Consider the following 19,846-nt stretch of genomic DNA (forward strand, 5'->3'; position numbering starts at 1 on the left):
ATTGACAAGTTGTTTTTTTAAATTGATAGACAACCTTAAAGTTTTCATTACTGACATAGATTTCACCTGTCTGACCGCTTGAATGATGATGAGTTTCTCACACGACTGGCCTGTCTGGGGGATGTTTTGTCTCACACGACTGGCCTGTCTGGGGGATGTTTTGTCTCACATGACTGGCCTGTCTGGGGGATGTTTTGTCTCACACGACTGGCCTGTCTGGGGGATGTTTTCTCTCACATGACTGGCCTGTCTGGGGGATGTTTTTTCTCACACGACTGGCCTGTCTGGGGGATGTTTTTTCTCACCTGAATGATCTGAATCTAGGATTACAGGGACTCTCCTGAGGCTGTGATTAAGAAGTTGGAGCTCTTCTCTGTCTGCATTAACAAGGACAACACACAGGTCTTTCCATCATTGTAAGATTTTTTCTGTGTAAATTAACTCAAGCTTACAGACAATGTCAAATGTGATACAGCGAAGCACCTGAGTGAGTTGGATGTGCAATTATGCAGGTACTTTCCTGAAACGGATGACACAAAATACTGGATTCGTTATCCTTTTTTTAACCTTTATTTAACTAGGCAAGTCAGTTAAGAACAAATTCTTATTTTCAATGACGGCCTAGGAACAGTGGGTTAACTGCCTGTTCAGGGGCAGAACAACAGATTTGTACGGGGATTTGAACTTGCAACCTTCCGGTTACTAGTCCAACGCTCTAACCACTAGGCTAGCCTGCCCTGCCCTGCCCTGCCTCCAGGCCACTTACCGATATCTGAACAAGAGAGCCTCATCGAAATTGCAACAAGCAGTTCTGTGAAAATTGAATTTAATCAAAAGCCACTGCCAGATTTCTGGATTGGGCTGCTCTCAGAGTATCCTGAATATCCAAATCACACTGTTAAGACACTGATGCCCTTTGCAACCACGTAACACACGTACGTGAGAGTGGATTCTCGGCCCTCACGAGCATGAAAACTAAATACAGGCACAGACTGTGTGGAAAATGATTTAAGACTGAGACTCTCTCCAATACAACCCAACATTGCAGAGTTAAGTGCATCCTTTCAAGCACACCTTTCTCATTAACCTGTGGTGAGATATTCACAATTTTGAAGAACAAATAAGGTTTTATATGTAAGATGGTTAAATAAAGAGCAAAATGATTGATGATGATTATTATATTATTATTTGTGCCCTGGTCCTATACGAGCTCTTTGTCACTTCCCACGAGCCGGGTTGTGACGTCAACTCACACTCATTCTTATGTTTAATAAATGTATTATACAGTGTGTGTGTGGCAGGCTTACAATGATGGCAAAAAAACAACATTTGAGAGTGTGCTGACCCTAGTGCTAGAGGGGGTACAGCTGGAGGTTGAATGTTTGAAGGGGTACGGGATAATAAAAGGTTAGGGAACCACTGCTCTAGGGCAACAGTGTCTATATGGAATTTGTATTTGTGGTCCTGGGAACTGGACCTTTTCTCTCTCATCACCCCTCAAGCTGCCTGCAGGATGGTGTTAAAGTGAATGGTGTAGAGAGGAGCGAACGGGTCAGACTCCAAACACAGCACCCTAGTGTGTGTGCGTGTGTGTGTGTGTGTGTGTGTGTGTGTGTGTGTGTGTGTGTGTGTGTGTGTGTGTGTGTGTGTGTGTGTGTGTGTGTGTGTGTGTGTGTGTGTGTGTGTGTGTGTGTATGTGTGTGTGTGTGTGTGTGTGGAAGACAAACACAGCCTTTTAAATGGAGGGAGTCAACTGTCATTACTGACTGACTACAATACTCCTCCTGATTCCCCTAGAGCAGACTGGATTGATGTGCTGCATCAGACCTGGCTGACTGACTACAACACTCCTCCTGATTCCCCTAGAGCAGACTGGATTGATGTACTGCATCAGACCTGGCTGACTGACTACAACACTCCTCCTGATTCCCCTAGAGCAGACTGGATTGATGTGCTGCATCAGCCCTGGCTGACTGACTACAACACTCCTCCTGATTCCCCTAGAGCAGACTGGATTGATGTGCTGCATCAGCCCTGGCTGACTGACTACAACACTCCTCCTGATTCCCCTAGAGCAGACTGGATTGATGTGCTGCATCAGACCTGGCTGACTGACTACAACACTCCTCCTGATTCCCCTAGAGCAGACTGGATTGATGTGCTGCAGCAGACCTGGCTGACTGACTACAACACTCCTCCTGATTCCCCTAGAGCAGACTGGATTGATGTGCTGCATCAGCCCTGGCTGACAGACTACAACACTCCTCCTGATTCCCCTAGAGCAGACTGGATTGATGTGCTGCAGCAGACCTGGCTGACTGACTACAACACTCCTCCTGATTCCCCTAGAGCAGACTGGATTGATGTACTGCATCAGACCTGGCTGACTGACTACAACACTCCTCCTGATTCCCCTAGAGCAGACTGGATTGATGTGCTGCAGCAGACCTGGCTGACTGACTACAACACTCCTCCTGATTCCCCTAGAGCAGACTGGATTGATGTGCTGCAGCAGACCTAGCTGACTGACTACAATACTCCTCCTGATTCCCCTAGAGCAGACTGGATTGATGTGCTGCAGCAGACCTGGCTGACTGACTACAATACTCCTCCTGATTCCCCTAGAGCAGACTGGATTGATGTGCTGCAGCAGACCTGGCTGACTGACTACAACACTCCTCCTGATTCCCCTAGAGCAGACTGGATTGATGTGCTGCAGCAGACCTGGCTGACTGACTACAACACTCCTCCTGATTCCCCTAGAGCAGACTGGATTGATGTACTGCAGCAGACCTGGCTGACTGACTACAACACTCCTCCTGATTCCCCTAGAGCAGACTGGATTGATGTGCTGCAGCAGACCTGGCTGACTGACTACAACACTCCTCCTGATTCCCCTAGAGCAGACTGGATTGATGTACTGCATCAGACCTGGCTGACTGACTACAACACTCCTCCTGATTCCCCTAGAGCAGACCGGATTGATGTACTGCAGCAGACCTGGCTGACTGACTACAACACTCCTCCTGATTCCCCTAGAGCAGACTGGATTGATGTGCTGCAGCAGACCTGGCTGACTGACTACAACACTCCTCCTGATTCCCCTAGAGCAGACTGGATTGATGTACTGCAGCAGACCTAGCTGACTGACTACAACACTCCTCCTGATTCCCCTAGAGCAGACTGGATTGATGTACTGCAGCAGACCTGGCTGACTGACTACAACACTCCTCCTGATTCCCCTAGAGCAGACTGGATTGATGCACTGCAGCAGCCCTGGCTTGTTTGATTGATCTGGGTGATTGTTTAGTGGTTGATGTGTACTGGACGTACTGAGACAGCAGCTTGCAAAACAGATGACTGTATGTGTGGCTGTGTGTATGTGGATAGTCCTATAGGACATTACATGGCCTACGTCTGACTCAGCACAATGCTAGGGCTCTGTCACACCATTCATTTACTCACCTAGACAACACTGATCCTGCCAAGGAGAGGCACAGGGGAGGAGATGGTCACCAATCACAGTCTGACTCAAACTGTACAGTACTGCTGAATTCCCAATTCCCCTAGCCTGTACTATTCAAATGGTATTACTGACAGAGAGCACTAATAGTAACACTCTGTAGGTCTCAACACAATCAGGCTACATTGCACAGTATATGAAACATCCCTAGCCAACACAAAACAACCTGACAGGACGATTGGCACCATCCCACTGGGCAAAAACTGGTTGAATCAATGTTGTTTCCACGTCATTTCAACGAAAAACTTAAATGTGATGATTTGAATCAACGTGGAAAACTGAATGGATTTGCAAAAAGTCATCTACTTAAAGGGAATTTAGTATTTATTTTACCTAACTGTTAAATCCAATGACAGGGTGACTTTTTTGGTTGATTTCACATTAGTTGACAATTCAACCTAATGTAAATGAAAACAAGGTAAATCATTCTAGAGTGGTAATCATTTAACAGCTGCTCTAGCAGAGTAATCCTGTTGGCCTGGGACCAGTTTAAGTGTATGTTGGCTATCGGATAGGACTCAATTAATAGAAATAGAATGAGAGTCTCCATTCAAGTCAATGATTCGTCCTCTCTATTCATAAAATGTCTATGCATTTAATCCTGTCCGATAGGTGAAATCCAGAAAGAGATTTATTTTTTGAACTGGGCCCTGAAGATTAGCTGTATAAACTACAGTGATGTGAAAAATACACTCACTCTCCTCCAGCCTCAGACTGTTAGACAGTCTCATACAGTAAGAGATCTAGATCCTGTCAAGCAGAACATCACTTCAGCATTCTCTGAACAGAATGGTCACATAGAAATGTATAGCATAGAACAGACATGATTATCAGTCAGGTAGAATTGGCTATCATGTTAGTTTTATTCAATACATTTCTATCTACCAGTTTTAGAAATATTTTAGTCTCACTGAATAACACTCACTAGCTGTTTGCATTCTATAAATGAACAGGAAATTAAAAATAATACATTCAAGGAGAGAGATGACAGCAGCCACCTTGACCATCAGTTCAACCTCAGGTTATTTTTCTTGGAGAAAATAAAAAAAATGCAATTGAGTCAGTGTTGCAATTTACATAATTTCTCTTGCTAATCACATAATCAAATTTGACTGGATTGGTTTAGGATGTGTTTGCTATAACAAGCCGTCTGCAATGCAGGCCCAATTGCAATACTGTATTTTCTAATGTATTTCTGTCATGGATTATGGTAGCTAGTTCTACTTCCCACAGAGACCATGGACCACTGGGCAAAACCTGGTTGAATCCACGTCGTTTCCACGTCATTCCAACCCAATAATTTAAGGTGATGTTGAATCAATGTGTAAAACTAATTGAATTTGAATTCATCAACATAAGGCAATTTCTTATTTTTTCACCCAAATTTGAACCAATGAATCCAATGGCATGGGGACATTTTCTGTTGAAATCACCCGTTAGTTAACAACTCAACCAAATCTGTGCCCAGTGAGTGTGTGCTGCTGTTCGACCAAAATAACTTGGTGGCGGTATGCAACACATACTAAACGGAGTAAGAAAGCATTGTAACAAAAGGTGTCGGCTCAGAGGAATTGAGTTGGGTCATTTGGTCTTCACATCCCAGCAGGACTTGATAAGAGCTGGGTGTGACAGTATGCTGTGGTCTCAACGCTGAATTCCTGGGAGGCCAGAGCTTCCTCATTTGTCAAATTGTGTAAAAGCTCCAGACTTCGATTAACCCATTGGTATCATCTCATTTTTAAAAGCAGTTTCGAGAGACCATCTCAAACAAAAGACCATATCACATCGAGGGAGAGACGTTTACTATTCAAGCCTAAGGTCTGTTGTAGACTTGTGAGAGCTGCTCCATAAATCACTGAGGGCTAGAGCCTATTTGAGTACTTCTATTTGCAATACACACCTAAAAGGGTTCTTCGGCTGTCGCCGTAGGAGAACCATTTGAAGAACCCTTTTTGGTTCCAGGTAGAACCCGTTTTTCTAAGACTGCAGTTTAGTGAAAGTCATTCCCACAAGCACTTTCCATTGGACTAATAAGTCTCAGGCCATTCCCTGTAGTTCTTTAACTACAGACCACCGTTCTTGTTGAGAAGAACACTATTGACTGATGGTTCTATATAGTTAGTAAAGCCTCACTGACAGAGTATAAAAGGTTTTTGCTTCCAGATCTTGCCTTGCTTGTATTATAATGTTTTACACTTGACAGCCTTGTTGTCTCAATACACACATTCACGTTTACATAACTGTTTTGAATAAATCACTGTTGATGGGCTTTCCAGGCATTTCTTTCCCCCAGAAGACACAATTCAACTCCCCTTCCACTCCTCATTGAATCGCTGCTGGCTGATTTACACAGCAGATCTCCAAACCTATGTTAAAACAACAAGATTTGACAAGGTATTTGATAGCCTTTGCTCAGTGTACCCTGACAAGGTCAATATTGAAGAAGGGATCCATAATGAATTGTGTCCGTCATTGATCTGCGTTCTGCCTGATACGTGCTTTAAAAAGCCTTCTGGAAAGTCAGGTAGAGTACAGTAGGTATCCGGAGTGGGGCAGCGCTCTGAGGAACTGCATCTCAGAGCGAGAGGTGCCACTACAGGCCCTGGTTCGATTCCAGGCTGTATCACAACCGTGTCATGTCTTGTTATGTCTGTTCCTGTCCTTTCTCTTCATTCTCTCTCTCTGCTGGTCTTTTTAGGTTACCTTCTCTGTCTCTCATTCCTCAGCTGTTCTACATCTGCCCTAACTAGCTCATTCTCTCTTTCCCCACCTGTTCTCTCTTCCCCCTCTGATTAGGTCTCTATTTCTTTCTCTGTTCCTGCTACTTTCAGTGTCTGATTCTTGTTTGTGTTTTTTGATGCCAGAAGCAAGCTGTCGTCTCGTTTGCTTCCACCTTGTCCTGTCCTGTCGGAGTCTGCATGCATGGCAGGTGCAACCTGCATTATACTACGTTCTTTTGTTCCATTGACTACGTTGGAAGAGGATTTATGCCATTCCTGTTTTTTATTAAAGAACTCTGTTTTCTGTTAAAACCGCGTTTGGGTCTTCACTCAAGTTCATAACAGAAGAATCAGAACCAAGAATGGACCCAGCGGCTCCGGACCCTTTTCACTCCGCCGTCGAGATCCAGGGAGCGATGCTAGGCAGACACGAGGAGGAATTGTCTGCTGCTCAACATGCCGTTGAGACCCTGGCCGTCCAAGTCTCCGACCTCACAAGACGGGTTCACCAACTCCACCTCGATCCACCGCCCACTTCCAGGGTTTCCGAGTCTCCGGAGCCCAGGATCAACAACCCGCCGTGTTACTCTGGGGAGCCCACTGAGTGCCGCTCATTCCTCACTCAGTGTGATGTGGTGTTCTCTCTCCAGCCCAACACTTACTCCAGGAGCGCAGCCCGCATCGCCTACGTCATTTCTCTCCTTACCGGACGGGCGCGTGAGTGGGGCACGGCAGTCTGGGAGGCGAGGGCTGAGTGTATTAACCAGTATCAGGACTTTAAGGAGGAGATGATACGGGTTTTTGACCGTTCTGTTTTTGGCGAGGAGGCTTCCAGGGCCCTGTCTTCCCTATGTCAGGGGAATAGATCCATAACGGATTATTCTATTGAGTTTCGCACTCTCGCTGCCTCTAGTGACTGGAACGAGCCGGCTTTGCTCGCTCGTTTTCTGGAGGGTCTCCACGTCGAGGTTAAGGATGAGATCCTCTCCCGGGAGGTTCCTTCCAGTCTGGACTCCTTAATAGCTCTCGCTATTCGCATAGAGCGACGGTTTGATCTTCGTCGCCGAGCTCGTGGAAAGGAGCTCACGTTCTCCGTTGCTCCCCTCTCCACATCACTGCCACCTGCCGCATCACTGCCACCCTCCCCCGCCGGCTCGGATGCTGAGCCTATGCAGCTGGGGGTATTCGCATCTCGGCCAAGGAGAGGGAACGGAGAATCACCAATCGCCTCTGTCTCTACTGCGGCTCCGCTGGTCATTTTGTCACCTCATGTCCAGTAAAAGGCCAGAGCTCATCAGTAAGAGGAGGGCTACTGGTGAGCGCAACTACTCAGGCCTCTCCTTCTGGATCACGCACTACCTTTCCGGTCCATCTCCGCTGGCCCGGTTCATCTGCTTCCTGCAGTGCCTTGATAGACTCTGGGGCGGAGGGCTGTTTTATGGACGAGACCTGGGCTCGGGAACATGACATTCCTCTCAGACAGTTAGGGAGCCCAGGGCCTTGTTCGCTTTAGATGGTAGTTCTCTCCCCAAGATTCAGCGTGAGACGCTGCCTTTAACCCTCACTGTCTCTGGTAATCATAGCGAAACCATTTCTTTTTTAATTTTTCGTTCACCTTTTACACCTGTTGTTTTGGGTCATCCCTGGCTAGTGCGCCATAACCCTTCTATTAATTGGTCTAGTAATACTATCCTATCCTGGAATGTTTCTTGTCATGTAACCTGTTTAATGTCTGCTATCCCTCCTGTTTCCTCTGTCTCTTCTTCACAGGAGGAGCCTGGCGATTTGACAGGGGTGCCGGAGGAGTATCACGATCTGCGCACGGTGTTCAGTCGTTCCAAGGCCACTTCTCTCCCTCCACACCGGTCGTATGACTGTAGTATTGATCTCCTTCCGGGAACTACTCCCCCGGGGTAGATTATACTCTCTGTCGGCTCCCGAACGTAAGGCTCTCGAGGATTATTTGTCGGTTTCGCTCGACGCCGGTACCATAGTCTCCTCCTCCTCCCCCGCCGGCGCGGGGTTCTTTTTTGTTCAGAAGAAGGACGGGTCCCTGCGCCCATGCGTGGATTATCGAGGGCTGAATGACATAACAGTTAAGAATCGTTATCCGCTTCCTCTTATGTCTTCAGCCTTCGAGATCCTGCAGGGAGCCAGGTTTTTCACCAAATTGGACCTTCGTAACGCCTACCATCTCGTGCGCATCAGGGAGGGGGACGAGTGGAAGACGGCGTTTAACACTCCGTTAGGGCACTTTGAATACCGGGTTCTTCCTTTCGGCCTCGTTAACGCTCCAGCTGTCTTTCAGGCACTAGTTAACGACGTCCTGAGAGACATGCTGAACATTTTTGTTTTCGTTTACATGGATGATATCCTGATTTTTTCACCGTCTCTCTCGATTCATGTTCAGCACGTGCGACGCGTCCTCCAGCGCCTTTTGGAGAACTGTCTTTATGTGAAGGCTGAGAAGTGCACTTTTCATGCCGCCTCTGTCCCTTTTCTCGGTTCCGTTATTTCCGCTGAGGGCATTAAGATGGATCCCGCTAAGGTCCAGGCTGTCATTGATTGGCCCGTTCCTAAGTCACGCGTCGAGCTGCAGCGCTTTCTGGGCTTCGCTAATTTCTACCGTCGTTTCATCCGTAATTTCGGTCAGGTGGCAGCTCCTCTCACAGCCCTTACTTCTGTTAAGACGTGCTTTAAGTGGTCCGTTTCCGCCCAGGGAGCTTTTGATCTTCTTAAGAATCGTTTTACATCCGCACCTATTCTTGTTACACCTGACATCTCTAGACAGTTTGTTGTTGAGGTTGACGCGTCAGAGGTGGGCGTGGGAGCCATTCTTTCTCAGCGCTCTCTCTCTGACGGCAAGGTCCATCCTTGCGCGTTTTTCTCTCATCGCTTATCGCCGTCAGAACGTAACTATGATGTTGGTAATCGCGAACTGCTCGCCATCCGCTTAGCCCTAGGCGAATGGCGACAGTGGTTGGAGGGGGCGACCGTTCCTTTTGTCGTTTGGACTGACCATAGGAACCTTGAGTACATCCGTTCAGCCAAACGACTTAATGCGCGTCAGGCTCGTTGGGCTCTGTTTTTCGCTCGTTTCGAGTTTGTTATTTCTTATCGTCCGGGCTCAAAAACACCAAACCTGATGCTTTATCTCGTCTCTTCAGTTCTTCTGAGGTCTCCACCGACCCCGATGGGATTCTCCCTGAGGGGCGTGTTGTCGGGTTGACTGTCTGGGGAATTGAGAGGCAGGTAAAGCAAGCACTCGCTCACACTCCGTCGCCGCGAGCTTGTCCTAGGAACCTTCTGTTCGTTCCCGTTCCTACTCGTCCGGCCGTTCTTCAGTGGGCCCACTCTGCCAAGTTAGCCGGCCACCCCGGCCTTCGGGGTACGCTCGCTTCCATTCGCCAGCGTTTCTGGTGGCCCACTCGGGAACGTGACGCGCGTCGATTTGTCGCCGCTTGTTCGGTCTGCGCGCAGACTAAATCTGGGAACTCTCCTCCTGCCGGCCGTCTCAGACCGCTTCCCATTCCCTCTCGACCGTGGTCTCACATCGCTTTAGATTTTATCACCGGACTGCCTTCATCAGCGGGGAAGACAGTTATTCTTACGGTTGTCGATAGATTCTCTAAGGCGGCTCATTTCATTCCTCTCGATAAGCTCCCTTCTGCTAAGGAGACGGCTCAGATCATTATCGAGAATGTTTTCCGAATTCATGGCCTTCCGTCTGACGTCGTTTCCGACAGAGGCCCGCAGTTCACGTCTCAATTTTGGAGGGAGTTTTGCCGTTTGATTGGGGCTTCCGTCAGTCTCTCGTCCGGCTTTCATCCCCAGTCTAACGGTCAAGCCGAACGGGCCAATCAGACTGTTGGTCGCATTTTACGCAGTCTTTCTTTTCGTAACCCTGCGTCTTGGTCAGAACAGCTCCCTGGGCAGAGTACGCCCACAACTCGCTTCCCTCGTCTGCTACCGGTCTATCCCCTTTTCAGTGTAGCCTCGGGTACCAGCCTCCGCTGTTCTCATCTCAGCTCGCCGAGTCCTGCGTCCCCTCCGCTCAGGCTTTTGTCCAGCGTTGCGAGCGCACCTGGAAGGGGGTCAGGTCGGCACTTTGCCGTAATAGGGCGCAGACTGTGAGGGCCGCTAATAAGCGTAGGACCAAGAGTCCTAGATATTGTTGCGGTCAGAGAGTATGGCTCTCCACTCAGAACCTTCCCCTTAAGACAGCTTCTCGCAAGTTGGCCCCGCGGTTCATTGGTCCGTTCCGTATTTCCCAGGTCATTAATCCTGTCGCAGTGCGACTTCTTCTCCCGCGCTATCTTCGTCGCGTTCACCCGGTCTTCCATGTCTCCTGTGTTAAGCCCGTTCTTCGCGCCCCGCTCGTCCCTCCCCCCCATCCTTGTCGAGGGCGCACCCATCTACAGGGTTCGTAAGATTTTGGACATGCGCCCTCGGGGCCGTGGTCATCAGTACCTAGTGGATTGGGAGGGGTACGGTCCTGAGGAGAGGAGTTGGGTTCCCTCTCGGGACGTGCTGGACCGTTCGCTGATCGATGATTTCCTCCGTTGCCGCCAGGTTTCCTCCTCGAGTGCGCCAGGAGGCGCTCGGTGAGTGGGGGGGGTACTGTCATGTCTTGTTATGTCTGTTCCTGTCCTTTCTCTTCATTCTCTCTCTCTGCTGGTCTTTTTAGGTTACCTTCTCTGTCTCTCATTCCTCAGCTGTTCTACATCTGCCCTAACTAGCTCATTCTCTCTTTCCCCACCTGTTCTCTCTTCCCCCTCTGATTAGGTCTCTATTTCTTTCTCTGTTCCTGCTACTTTCAGTGTCTGATTCTTGTTTGTGTTTTTTGATGCCAGAAGCAAGCTGTCGTCTCGTTTGCTTCCACCTTGTCCTGTCGGAGTCTGCATGCATGGCAGGTGCAACCTGCATAATACTACGTTCTTTTGTTCCATTGACTACGTTGGAAGAGGATTTATGCCATTCCTGTTTTTTATTAAAGAACTCTGTTTTCTGTTAAAACCGCGTTTGGGTCTTCACTCAAGTTCATAACAGAAGAATCAGACCAAGAATGGACCCAGCGGCTCCGGACCCTTTTCACTCCGCCGTCGAGATCCAGGGAGCGATGCTAGGCAGACACGAGGAGGAATTGTCTGCTGCTCAACATGCCGTTGAGACCCTGGCCGTCCAAGTCTCCGACCTCACAAGACGGGTTCACCAACTCCACCTCGATCCACCGCCCACTTCCAGGGTTTCCGAGTCTCCGGAGCCCAGGATCAACAACCCGCCGTGTTACTCTGGGGAGCCCACTGAGTGCCGCTCATTCCTCACTCAGTGTGATGTGGTGTTCTCTCTCCAGCCCAACACTTACTCCAGGAGCGCAGCCCGCATCGCCTACGTCATTTCTCTCCTTACCGGACGGGCGCGTGAGTGGGGCACGGCAGTCTGGGAGGCGAGGGCTGAGTGTATTAACCAGTATCAGGACTTTAAGGAGGAGATGATACGGGTTTTTGACCGTTCTGTTTTTGGCGAGGAGGCTTCCAGGGCCCTGTCTTCCCTATGTCAGGGGAATAGATCCATAACGGATTATTCTATTGAGTTTCGCACTCTCGCTGCCTCTAGTGACTGGAACGAGCCGGCTTTGCTCGCTCGTTTTCTGGAGGGTCTCCACGTCGAGGTTAAGGATGAGATCCTCTCCCGGGAGGTTCCTTCCAGTCTGGACTCCTTAATAGCTCTCGCTATTCGCATAGAGCGACGGTTTGATCTTCGTCGCCGAGCTCGTGGAAAGGAGCTCACGTTCTCCGTTGCTCCCCTCTCCACATCACTGCCACCTGCCGCATCACTGCCACCCTCCTCCGCCGGCTCGGATGCTGAGCCTATGCAGCTGGGGGGTATTCGCATCTCGGCCAAGGAGAGGGAACGGAGAATCACCAATCGCCTCTGTCTCTACTGCGGCTCCGCTGGTCATTTTGTCACCTCATGTCCAGTAAAAGGCCAGAGCTCATCAGTAAGAGGAGGGCTACTGGTGAGCGCAACTACTCAGGCCTCTCCTTCTGGATCACGCACTACCTTTCCGGTCCATCTCCGCTGGCCCGGTTCATCTGCTTCCTGCAGTGCCTTGATAGACTCTGGGGCGGAGGGCTGTTTTATGGACGAGACCTGGGCTCGGGAACATGACATTCCTCTCAGACAGTTAGGGGAGCCCAGGGCCTTGTTCGCTTTAGATGGTAGTTCTCTCCCCAAGATTCAGCGTGAGACGCTGCCTTTAACCCTCACTGTCTCTGGTAATCATAGCGAAACCATTTCTTTTTTAATTTTTCGTTCACCTTTTACACCTGTTGTTTTGGGTCATCCCTGGCTAGTGCGCCATAACCCTTCTATTAATTGGTCTAGTAATACTATCCTATCCTGGAATGTTTCTTGTCATGTAACCTGTTTAATGTCTGCTATCCCTCCTGTTTCCTCTGTCTCTTCTTCACAGGAGGAGCCTGGCGATTTGACAGGGGTGCCGGAGGAGTATCACGATCTGCGCACGGTGTTCAGTCGTTCCAAGGCCACTTCTCTCCCTCCACACCGGTCGTATGACTGTAGTATTGATCTCCTTCCGGGAACTACTCCCCCGGGGTAGATTATACTCTCTGTCGGCTCCCGAACGTAAGGCTCTCGAGGATTATTTGTCGGTTTCGCTCGACGCCGGTACCATAGTCTCCTCCTCCTCCCCCGCCGGCGCGGGGTTCTTTTTTGTTCAGAAGAAGGACGGGTCCCTGCGCCCATGCGTGGATTATCGAGGGCTGAATGACATAACAGTTAAGAATCGTTATCCGCTTCCTCTTATGTCTTCAGCCTTCGAGATCCTGCAGGGAGCCAAGGTTTTTCACCAAATTGGACCTTCGTAACGCCTACCATCTCGTGCGCATCAGGGAGGGGGACGAGTGGAAGACGGCGTTTAACACTCCGTTAGGGCACTTTGAATACCGGGTTCTTCCTTTCGGCCTCGTTAACGCTCCAGCTGTCTTTCAGGCACTAGTTAACGACGTCCTGAGAGACATGCTGAACATTTTTGTTTTCGTTTACATGGATGATATCCTGATTTTTTCACCGTCTCTCTCGATTCATGTTCAGCACGTGCGACGCGTCCTCCAGCGCCTTTTGGAGAACTGTCTTTATGTGAAGGCTGAGAAGTGCACTTTTCATGCCGCCTCTGTCCCTTTTCTCGGTTCCGTTATTTCCGCTGAGGGCATTAAGATGGATCCCGCTAAGGTCCAGGCTGTCATTGATTGGCCCGTTCCTAAGTCACGCGTCGAGCTGCAGCGCTTTCTGGGCTTCGCTAATTTCTACCGTCGTTTCATCCGTAATTTCGGTCAGGTGGCAGCTCCTCTCACAGCCCTTACTTCTGTTAAGACGTGCTTTAAGTGGTCCGTTTCCGCCCAGGGAGCTTTTGATCTTCTTAAGAATCGTTTTACATCCGCACCTATTCTTGTTACACCTGACATCTCTAGACAGTTTGTTGTTGAGGTTGACGCGTCAGAGGTGGGCGTGGGAGCCATTCTTTCTCAGCGCTCTCTCTCTGACGGCAAGGTCCATCCTTGCGCGTTTTTCTCTCATCGCTTATCGCCGTCAGAACGTAACTATGATGTTGGTAATCGCGAACTGCTCGCCATCCGCTTAGCCCTAGGCGAATGGCGACAGTGGTTGGAGGGGGCGACCGTTCCTTTTGTCGTTTGGACTGACCATAGGAACCTTGAGTACATCCGTTCAGCCAAACGACTTAATGCGCGTCAGGCTCGTTGGGCTCTGTTTTTCGCTCGTTTCGAGTTTGTTATTTCTTATCGTCCGGGCTCAAAAAACACCAAACCTGATGCTTTATCTCGTCTCTTCAGTTCTTCTGAGGTCTCCACCGACCCCGATGGGATTCTCCCTGAGGGGCGTGTTGTCGGGTTGACTGTCTGGGGAATTGAGAGGCAGGTAAAGCAAGCACTCGCTCACACTCCGTCGCCGCGAGCTTGTCCTAGGAACCTTCTGTTCGTTCCCGTTCCTACTCGTCTGGCCGTTCTTCAGTGGGCCCACTCTGCCAAGTTAGCCGGCCACCCCGGCCTTCGGGGTACGCTCGCTTCCATTCGCCAGCGTTTCTGGTGGCCCACTCGGGAACGTGACGCGCGTCGATTTGTCGCCGCTTGTTCGGTCTGCGCGCAGACTAAATCTGGGAACTCTCCTCCTGCCGGCCGTCTCAGACCGCTTCCCATTCCCTCTCGACCGTGGTCTCACATCGCTTTAGATTTTATCACCGGACTGCCTTCATCAGCGGGGAAGACAGTTATTCTTACGGTTGTCGATAGATTCTCTAAGGCGGCTCATTTCATTCCTCTCGATAAGCTCCCTTCTGCTAAGGAGACGGCTCAGATCATTATCGAGAATGTTTTCCGAATTCATGGCCTTCCGTCTGACGTCGTTTCCGACAGAGGCCCGCAGTTCACGTCTCAATTTTGGAGGGAGTTTTGCCGTTTGATTGGGGCTTCCGTCAGTCTCTCGTCCGGCTTTCATCCCCAGTCTAACGGTCAAGCCGAACGGGCCAATCAGACTGTTGGTCGCATTTTACGCAGTCTTTCTTTTCGTAACCCTGCGTCTTGGTCAGAACAGCTCCCCTGGGCAGAGTACGCCCACAACTCGCTTCCCTCGTCTGCTACCGGTCTATCCCCTTTTCAGTGTAGCCTCGGGTACCAGCCTCCGCTGTTCTCATCTCAGCTCGCCGAGTCCTGCGTCCCCTCCGCTCAGGCTTTTGTCCAGCGTTGCGAGCGCACCTGGAAGGGGGTCAGGTCGGCACTTTGCCGTAATAGGGCGCAGACTGTGAGGGCCGCTAATAGCGTAGGACCAAGAGTCCTAGATATTGTTGCGGTCAGAGAGTATGGCTCTCCACTCAGAACCTTCCCCTTAAGACAGCTTCTCGCAAGTTGGCCCCGCGGTTCATTGGTCCGTTCCGTATTTCCCAGGTCATTAATCCTGTCGCAGTGCGACTTCTTCTCCCGCGCTATCTTCGTCGCGTTCACCCGGTCTTCCATGTCTCCTGTGTTAAGCCCGTTCTTCGCGCCCCCGCTCGTCCCTCCCCCCCCATCCTTGTCGAGGGCGCACCCATCTACAGGGTTCGTAAGATTTTGGACATGCGCCCTCGGGGCCGTGGTCATCAGTACCTAGTGGATTGGGAGGGGTACGGTCCTGAGGAGAGGAGTTGGGTTCCCTCTCGGGACGTGCTGGACCGTTCGCTGATCGATGATTTCCTCCGTTGCCGCCAGGTTTCCTCCTCGAGTGCGCCAGGAGGCGCTCGGTGAGTGGGGGGGTACTGTCATGTCTTGTTATGTCTGTTCCTGTCCTTTCTCTTCATTCTCTCTCTCTGCTGGTCTTTTTAGGTTACCTTCTCTGTCTCTCATTCCTCAGCTGTTCTACATCTGCCCTAACTAGCTCATTCTCTCTTTCCCCACCTGTTCTCTCTTCCCCCTCTGATTAGGTCTCTATTTCTTTCTCTGTTCCTGCTACTTTCAGTGTCTGATTCTTGTTTGTGTTTTTTGATGCCAGAAGCAAGCTGTCGTCTCGTTTGCTTCCACCTTGTCCTGTCCTGTCGGAGTCTGCATGCATGGCAGGTGCAACCTGCATTATACTACGTTCTTTTGTTCCATTGACTACGTTGGAAGAGGATTTATGCCATTCCTGTTTTTTATTAAAGAACTCTGTTTTCTGTTAAAACCGCGTTTGGGTCTTCCGTCATTGTGAATAAGAATTTCTTCTTAACTGACTTGTTAAATAAAGTTTCAATAATAAATGAAAAAGTTATGCATGTTCAGCAAGCTCAGTAGGCCTCTTTTCCCCACTGAGGGCCTATCATCACAATACAGTGAGAGTTTTCATAGCAATCGGAAATCGGTATTTTGGGCGCCAATTTGCAGATTTAAAAAAATATATTTTATACCTTTATTTAACTAGGCAAGTCAGTTAAGAACACATTCTTATTTTCAATGACGGCCTAGGAACGGTGGGTTAACTGCCTTGTTCAGGGGCAGAACGACAGATTTTCACCTTGTCAGCTCGGGGGATCAAACTTGCAACCTTACAGTTAACTAGGCCAACACAATAACGACCTGCCTCTCTCTCGTTGCACTCCACAAGGAGACTGCCTGTTACGTGAATGCTGTAAGCCAAGGTAAGTTGCTAACTAGCATTAAACTTATCTTATAAAAAAACAATCAATCATAATCACTAGTTAACTACACATGGTTGATGATATTACTAGATATTATCTAGCGTGTCCTGTGTTGCATATAATCTGACTGAGCGTTGGTAGGCAGAAGCATTCATTCAAACAGCACTTTTGGCCGTTTTGCCAGCAGCTCTTCGTTGTGCGTCAAGCATTGTGCTGTTGATGACTTCAAGCCTATCAACTCCCAAGATTAGGCTGGTGTAACCGAAGTGAAATGGCTAGCTAGTTAGCGTGCGCTAATAGCGTGTCAAACGTCACTCGCTCTGAGCCTGCTAGTAGTTGTTCCCTTGCTCTGCGTGGGTACCGCTGCTTCGATGATGGCTGTTGTCGTTGTGTTGCTGGTTCGAGCCCAGGGAGGAGCGAGGAGAGGGACGGAAGCTATACTGTTATACTGGCAATACTAAAGTGCCTATAAGAACATCCAATAGTCAAAGGTTAATGAAATACAAATGGTATAGAGGGAAATAGTCCTATAATAACTACAACCTAAAACTTCTTACCTGGGAATATTGAAGACTCATGTTAAAAGGAACCACCAGCTTTCATATGTTCTCATGTTCTGAGCAAGGAACTAAAACGTTAGCTTTCTTATATAGCACATATTGCACTTTTACTTTCTTTAATTAAACCAAATTGAACATGCTTCATTATTTATTTGAGGCTAAATTGATTTTATTGATGTATTATATTAAGTTAAAATAAGTGTTCATTCAGTATTGTTGTAATTGTAATAATTACAAATACATTATTATTATTTTATTTTTTTTAATTATTATTCTTACTTTTTTTTTTTTTTAAATCGGCCGATTAATCGGTATCGGCTTTTTTTGGTCCTCCAATAATCGGTATCGGCGTTGAAAAATCATAATCGGTGGACCTGTAAAACATACAATGGCAGTGAACATCTGATCATCTCAAATCTAATTGAACGGAAGGCTTGTCTATGCCTGAGATTGGAATTTGTTCAAAACATTGTGACGCAATACATAACAGCTGGATCGCCCTCTGGAGGGGCTGTGTCAACATCAAAAGGAACATTTTCTACACAACAAAATCTCGGCTTACATTTGTTGACAATCTCTGCCTTCATTGATTTGACTACTGATTTGACAACAGTTGATTTGACTACAGTTGATTTGACTACAGTTGATTTGACTATTGTTGTCAGGACATGGAAGTGAAAGAAACCCAGGTCTTTGACTGTGTGGTTTCATTCACATGGTTTTGCCTACTCTACCACGACCACATCTATAGGGTTAGTTAGTGTATGGCACATATTGCACTGTGTGTACCCATATCCTCATGGGCAGAAGCATAGACATCTATTCTCATACCCACATTATAACTGCTGATATTTCTGGTTATTACAAGCCATTAGATGTGACGAGATGACTCATATCAGAAGACGAACCCTGAAGCAGCACATTCTCTGAGGTATACCTCGGTGTCCTGGAATTTATCAGGTAACATTGACAAACAAGGTAGGCTATGGGTTCTTCTGAGGGTTGAACACATTCTATACGGTTCTCCTGCTCTCTATACCCCTGTATGATTCCTCTACAAAACGATGCCTGGTGTCACTAGTAACATGATGTTCATGCTACAAACAACTTTTACCTGCCTGTGACGTTTCACATGCAACTGCATGCACGGCCATGACATGAGAAAATTCCTGCCCTTATCTCAGGCACACTGACTCACTCTTCTTGAGACAGACACGCGTTCAGTTCTCAGCCAAACAAGCCTACCACTGCTTCTCAAAAACGGTCAGTTGTATTATGGATATAAATATAGCACACGTACCTCCATTTCCGCAGCCCAGGATATTCCAGAACTGCATATTTGTAGGCTATTTACATGTAAGAGTATTTCCAACTGGTGCAAATCACTTCTGTCAGTGCTACTGAGCTGATAACCTGACACCCTCTTACCAACACACCTGGCCCTCCTCCTCCTGGCTTCCAAACTCCTCCCTTCACACACTCGCTTTAACTTGTCACACCAGCAGGCACGGCGGCAACAATGATACTGATCGAGGAAACAAACACATAGATGATTCAGGCATGCAGATAAAATCATGCTGCTTGCCTGCAATCATACGCAGAGTCAACAAATCAATGCAACTCATTGTAAAAAAAACAATAATCATTACAGTTTATGAGCAGTCTCTCCTGTTTGCTCTGTAGCAGTAACTGAAGAAAGCTCAATATCTGTGAACCTCTTAACACAATTAGGGGATTTTACATGTTTTGTTACATCGTAATATAGTTGTTGCCTTGTAATTGCCTATGGAGTTTAGCAGTTTTTTGTTATTAGACAAGTGGAATAAGGAAAAGTATGTTCGATTTGTGTAATTCCATCAGCGTGTCAAATACAGAGGATACTAGGGTCTCCTCTAATCTCCCCTGCAAGTAACGTTATACCTTACTCAGGTCATTTCAACAACAGCATGCAGAATGGCTGGGGCTGAGCCGGCTACAGAACTATCTCATGCAATGACATACAATGTAGCGAGCTCTCCAAACAACCATGAGAGTTGTTACAATTTGTAATCACTTTTCTGTTTTAAACTAGCATTGTATCATTTTCCTAATGTTGCCACTCGAAATGTAGCCACTCGCTGCACACTATTTGAATAAGACATGCTGTGTTCCCTGAACCTTGCACCAAGGCGTGAGAGATTCGGACACTGCACCACTGTTTGCAGAAACATGCATATTCATCTGCATAAAGGATATATTCCCCTTTTCGTCATCAAATGAAACCGTGTTTTCTCCACCAAAAAGGCAAATTAAAGTAGGCTAACTGAATGCTCCGACTCTCACTGCAACCCATTGTCAACGACTGGGGTCTTACTATGCTAACTGGCTAATGTTAAAGTTATTTAATATCTTCCACATCATTCAAAAATGTACAAGGCCACGTTATACTCACGTATATCTTTACTATTGAAGATCCACCTCAACTATTTCCGTTAACCGGTCTCCTATCCTGCAAATATGTGTTCCAATCCCGTAATAACCGTCTGGCTGTGTGGTTCCCTCTCCGTTTCTGTTTCTCCACAACACCGCGCTCTGGCGCCCTACTCTCGGTAACCACTGACACAGCAGCACTGCGTCCTAATAGTTCCAATATGGCTGACGTGTAGTGACCATGTCGTGACCGTGTAGTGACCGTGTAGTGACCGTACCCAGTAGAAACGGCCGGAGAGTTCAGTGGAATCACTGACCATCTCAGCTGGCAAAAAAAAAAATCATAAATTTTTCTACTTGTAAATAGCTTTTCACATGACAATTACATCAATGAGAATGACAGTACTTCACAAAACCTTATTTTCTTATAAAGTGACTAATACACTTCTCA

This window comes from Oncorhynchus masou, chromosome 29 (assembly GCF_036934945.1).
Source record: "Oncorhynchus masou masou isolate Uvic2021 chromosome 29, UVic_Omas_1.1, whole genome shotgun sequence".
NCBI lineage: Eukaryota > Metazoa > Chordata > Actinopteri > Salmoniformes > Salmonidae > Oncorhynchus > Oncorhynchus masou.